The sequence below is a fragment of the Bombina bombina genome, chromosome 12 (genome assembly GCF_027579735.1).
Source record: "Bombina bombina isolate aBomBom1 chromosome 12, aBomBom1.pri, whole genome shotgun sequence".
Taxonomy (NCBI): Eukaryota; Metazoa; Chordata; class Amphibia; order Anura; family Bombinatoridae; genus Bombina; species Bombina bombina.
The window spans coordinates 28961022-28967021 of NC_069510.1; the positions used below are offsets into that span (position 1 = coordinate 28961022).

At 40.5% G+C, this 6000-nt stretch overlaps 1 protein-coding gene across 1 annotated transcript in view; it reads left to right on the plus strand.

Annotated features, from left to right (window-relative positions):
* The window catches only part of SNAPC4 (small nuclear RNA activating complex polypeptide 4), a 221792-nt gene extending 216142 nt beyond the window's left edge, over positions 1-5650 (plus strand). Inside the window, exon 24 of the mRNA XM_053695908.1 lies at positions 5495-5650. The gene's annotated coding sequence lies outside the window, so the exon portion shown is untranslated. The remainder of the gene's footprint in view (positions 1-5494) is intronic.
* The last annotated feature ends 350 nt before the right edge of the window (positions 5651-6000 follow it).

Consider the following 6000-nt stretch of genomic DNA (forward strand, 5'->3'; position numbering starts at 1 on the left):
AAAGAGTTCCTTAATTCGATCTACAAGGGTAGTCTTTTTGGGAACCATAATAGATTCCGTTTTGATGAAAATATTTCTGACGGAGGTCAGAAAATCCAAGATTTTCGAATCTTGTCTGTCTCTTCAGTTTTCTCCTCAGCCATCAGTGGCTCAATGTATGGAGGTAATCGGTCTCATGGTACCCGCCATGGATATTATTCCTTTTGCTCATTTCCATCTCAGACCTCTGCAGTTATGCATGCTCAGACAGTGGAACGGGGATTATGTGGATCTGTCTCCGCTAATTCGTTTGGATCAGATGACAAGAGATTCTCTTCTTTGGTGGTTGTCTCAGGATCATCTCTCCCAGGGAACCTGTTTTCTCAGACCTATCTGGGTGATAGTGACTACAGACTTCAGCCTGACAGGTTGGGGAGCAATCTGGAACCTTCTAAGGGCTCAGGGGACATGGACTCGGGAAGAATCTGTTCTCCCCATAAACATTCTAGAGCTAAGAGCAATCTTCAATGCTCACCTGGCCTCAGTTAGCTTCTGCCCGGTTTATCAGATTTCAGTCGGATAACATAACCTCAGTGGCTTACATCAACTATCAGGGTTGAACTCTGAGTTCTTTGGCCATGAAAGAGGTGTCCAAGATTATTCAGTGGATCGGAGACCCACAAGTGTTGTCTATCTGCGATCCATATTCCAGTAGTGGACAATTGGGAAGCGGATTTTCTGAGCAGACCAAGGACCCTTAGGCGTTTCTGATAGATGCTCTGGCAGTTCCTTGCAATTTCAATTTTGCATACCTTTTTCCTCCGTTCGCTCTCCTTCCTCGGGTCATTGCTTGGATCAAGCAAGAGAGGGCATCGGTGATTCTCATTGCTCCGGCGTGGCCTCGCAGGATTTGGTATGCAGACCTAGTGGAGATGTCATCTCACCCTCCTTGGAAACTTCCTCTAAGAAAGGACCTTCTACTTCAAGGGCCCTTCCTTCATCCAAATCTAGTTTCTCTGAAGCTGACTGCTTGGAGATTGAACGCTTAATTTTATCTAAGCGTGGTTTTTCAGATCAGGTCATTGAGACTATGATTCAGGCTCGCAAGCCTGTTGCCAGGAAAATTTACCATAAGATTTGGCGTAAATATCTGTATTGGTGCGATTCCAAAGGCTACACTTGGAGTAGAGTTCAGATTCCTAGGGTTTTATCTTTACTCCAAGAGGGTTTGGAGAAGGGGTTATCAGCAAGCTTCTTGAAAGGTCAAATTTCTGCCTTATCTATTTTGTTACATAAACGTCTGGCAGAGGTACCTGATGTTCAATCGTTCTGTCAGGCCTTGATCAGAATCAGGCCTGTGTTCAAACCTGTTACTCCTCCCTGGAGTCTTAATCTTGTTCTTAAGGTTCTTCAGCGGGCTCCTTTTGAACCTATGCATTCCTTAGATATTAAGTTGTTATCTTGGAAGGTTTTTTTTTTTTTCCTTGTTGCTATTTCTTCAGCTCGTAGAGTCTCTGAACTCTCGACTTTACAGCATGAGTCTCCCTATCTTATCTTTCACTCGGATAAGGTTGTTTTATATACTAAATTGGGTTTTCTTCCTAAAGTAGTTTCAGATCGGAACATTAATCAGGAGATTGTTGTTCATTCTTTATGTCCTAACCCTTCTTCTCAAAAGGAACATCTGCTGCACAACCTAGACGTGGTTCATGCTTTGAAATTCTATTTACAGGCGACTAAGGATTTTCGTCAGTCTTCTGCTCTGTTTGTAGTTTTCTCTGGGAAACGTAAGGGGCAGAAAGCTACGGCTACTTCTCTTTCTTTGTGGCTGAAGAGTATAATTCGCTTTGCCTATGAAACTGCTGGACAGCAGCCTCCTGAGAAGGTTACGGCTCATTCTACGAAGGCTGTTTCCTCTTCCTGGGCATTCAAAAATAAAGCTTCTGTAGAACAGATTTGCAAGGCTGCAACTTGGTCCTCTCTACACACTTTTTCAAAATTCTATAAGTTTGATACTTTTGCCTCGGCTGAGGCTTCCTTTGGGAGAAAGGTTCTTCAAGCAGTGGTGCCTTCTGTTTAGGTTCCCTGTCTTGTCCCTCCCTTATCGTCTGTGTCCTCTAGCTTGTGTATTGATTCCCAATAGTAATTAGATAATCTGTGGACTCATCGTGTCATTAGAAAGAAAACAAAATTTATGCTTACCTGATAAATTTATTTATTTCTTGACACAATGAATCCACGGCCCGCCCTGTTTTTGATGACAGGATATTTTTTATAAACCTTGTTATAAACCTTAGGCACCTCTGCACCTTGTTGCTTCCTTTCTCTCTTTTACTTTGGTTGAATGACTGGGGTTGGATAGAAGGGAGGGGATATTTAACAGCTTTGCTGTGGGGCTCTTTGCCGCCTCCTGCTGGCCAGGAGGTGAATATCCCAATAGTAATTAGATGATCTGTGGACTCATCATGTCAAGAAAGAGATACATTTATCAGGTAAGCATAAATTTCATTTATATATATATATATATATATATATATATATATATATAAAATCCAATTTACTTGCTATCAAATTTACCTTGTTTCTTTTGTATCCTTTGTTGAAGAGCATACCTAGAGGGTCTCTGGAGTGTAAATATGTCTTGAGCGCTATATATGGCAGCTGTTTGCAACAACACTTTCAACAATGTTATATACTGAGCAAACACTGCTGCCATCTAGAGCTCAGAAGTGTATACATTTGTTAAAAGCTTTGCTGCAAAACGGCTTGCAAGATTAGCTAGTAGTTGTTTGGCAAAGGCAACACTGTTTCATCAGTAAAAGCAGACACTGGAATGGGAATAACTTGAGGAGACAAAAGTCTGTGAAGCAGTATTCTGTCCATATGAATCACCAGACATACCATACTCTCAGATCAGATGAAGGGTCTACATGACCAAGGTCATCATTCAATGATTCAGAAAGGCTCAGGCAATACGATAAAAGTCACAAACATAGTCCTTCCCAGACTGCTTACAGTGACCTGAGCATAAGAGAGATGAGGGTTATCGTAAAATATACTCATAACATTAGTAAAAGTGTTACAAGTATGGACTATATCATGTTCCCTCCAAATCAAATTATGTACCAAAATCTGAGGTTCATCTATGAGCAGGGCTAAGAAAATGTGGCCCTTGATTAAGTCTGTAGTATAGATTCGAAGCCTGAGTGAAAACAAATCTTCCGGGCATTAATAACAGTATAGAACTGCTGCCTATCACCACCAAATCTTATTGGTAGATATATACTCTGCTCAGGAAAGACCACCAGTTCTGATTGCAGTAGACCAGTAGCAATAGACTTAATAGGCCCATCATCAGCTGATGATGCAAGATCAATCAATGTGTAGGTGGAAGTAGCTCCTGCAGCAATCTGTGCTAAAGTGTTTCAACCCTTTGTGGTAAGTTTAAATAGGCAGTCTGCAGATCTTGCATGAATGAGTCACGACTGTAAAGTGACGATTAAGCTTGCCATCTCTTAATGGCCTTGTTATTAAAAGGCTAGTAAAGCCAATTTTTGGTCCAGCACCTTTGTTGATTGGTGGCTAAATGTAGCGCTATCCAGGGTTCTGAACTAAATGTAGCCACCAATCAGCAAATGCTACCCAGGGTCCTGAACCAAAAATGGACCGGCTTCTAAGCTTAACATTCCGGCTTCTCAAATAAAGATACCAAGAGAACAAAGAAAATGGATGATAAGAGTAAATTAGAAAGTTGCTTAAAATTGCATGCTCTATCTGAATCATGAAAGAAAGAAATGGGGTTTACTATCCCTTTAAGTAGAGTTAGCTGGTAGTTACCTTGTTTGGCCACTGGGAGCAATAATGCAGCTCTGCAGACCAGATGCTGGATCAGATGGAGTTTTTCAGGAAAAGCAGGAAGTTGGAACTGATGAAGTGCAATGTAGTGGTCAGGATACAGAAGAAGAATTAACAGTAACTAGATGTCTAAGCAGAGGGAGCAGGCAAATGGATAGCCCAAAAAACAGTTCCTATAGTTGATAACCGGGTTATTAGCCCAAAATAGGCAACACACCAGAGAGATAACAGCTAGTAAGATCCAGGTAACAAGCCAGGTGTCAAACAAGGGCGAGCAGGATGAGAACAAGAACCGCCTGGGATTTCATAGAAGAATGGACTGCTCACAAGCCTTTTAAAGATTCTTCTGCAAACTTTGGCACCAAACCTGCCATATGGTAACTTCCATAGTGAACAATACAAATAGCGCTATTCATAGTGCAGATAACACAAACAGGGTTAACGTAATGTCAGTATGGGCACCCAATGCGCTAACATTAGCCCACTCATCTTTAGGAGCCATGCGCAAACGAGCGCTAAACTCCTCTCTCTCTGATATTGGACTGCACACAGTGCACCCCAGGACAACGGTCGTGTTAACAGCTACTTTAGTGCAGGTTAAACCATGCACAGGTAAGCATCTCTGCGCTGTCATATAGTGTTCCTAACACGTGCACGCTCCTGAGATTTTTAAAACCAAGAGAACAAAGTAAATTTGAAAACAGATGTAATATGGATTTTTTTTTTTATTGTACTCTCTCTACTTGAATCATGAAAAATAGAACTGGATTGCTTTCATATGGTGGTGAGAGTCCACAAGCCATTACTCCTGGGATTCAACTCATGGCTACTAGGAGGAGGCAAAGATTCACACAGCTCTAAGAGCCCTTAATCCCTCTCACCTCACTGGTTTTCCAGTCTTTTCTTTGTCTTCACAGGAGGAAGGTACCGGCCCACCGGCTATTAGTAGGTACACCAATTTTGAGGTACATTGTAGCCGGGGACATATATTTACACCAGACATATACCGCCACTCCGTTAGACCATTTATATGTTACATAATTGTCTTTTGTATAATGGAGAATTTTATTTTAAAATGGAATACTCTTTATGATTTTTGCTTTATTCTGCACTTTAAGCTTTGTGCCCTCCATTTTAGTGCTGGGATAGTGTGAGACTAAATAACACACTTCAGTCTGAGTTATTTATATTGTTAGCACATATCCGGCTATGTTTTGCATGCCGGGATAGTGAGTGTTGTCCCCTGTAGTTCCCAAAGAGTAAGCACGCATCAGTGTTTTAGTGCTCGTCATGTTAGCGCACATCAGCCTGGTTAGTGTGTGCTGTATTAGCACTCGTTAAATTTGTGGGCGCAGTAATTGTACCTTTGGCCTACTTAGTGCACACTGTGATAGTGTGTGTCGGCCTTTCTTTTTTGCGCACCGTATTAGTGTGTATCACATGTCGGAGTTGAAACCCAGGAGTAATGGTTTGTGGACTCTCATCACCATGAAAGAAATTAATTTATCAGTTAATCATAACATTTTGTTTTTATATCATTTAGTTACATATTAAAATAAGTCTATGTTCTAGTATAATGAATGTTCTCTGCTGCAACACAAACTGTATTGCATATTGATTTTCACAAATATAGTCATTCATTTTTATCTCTCTGCTATAGGAATCTCACCAAGCTACCTGGGACGTTTACTACAATTTAAAGGGGCGGAATTATACTGCAACTTTAAAAAAAGATATGTTAACATTTATTTTTTTGGAGCCCATAATTGATTTTTTGCAACATCTGACAAGTAAAGCACTTACCACTAAACCAGCACTCAAATGTACTTGTCATCCTTAATAATATTTTTGTAAATGGGGAAAAAACATGCATGAGGAACCTAAAACCGACAAATCAATTGTACCAGGCTTCTATTAAAATGCGGTTGCACAAAAGTGGCAGGGAAAATTTTGCTATTTCAAGATGTGCTGAAGGTAAATGGTTAAAAATCTTAATTAAAGGGAAATGAAACCCTAAATTAATTTTTTTTACAATTCAGACAGAGCATGCAATTTTTTTAAAATGTAAAATATACCTCCATTATCGAATTTGCTTCGTTCTCGTGGTATTCTTTACTGAAGAGTATACCTAGGTAGACAGCGTGCATGGGTATGTCTAGAGCACTA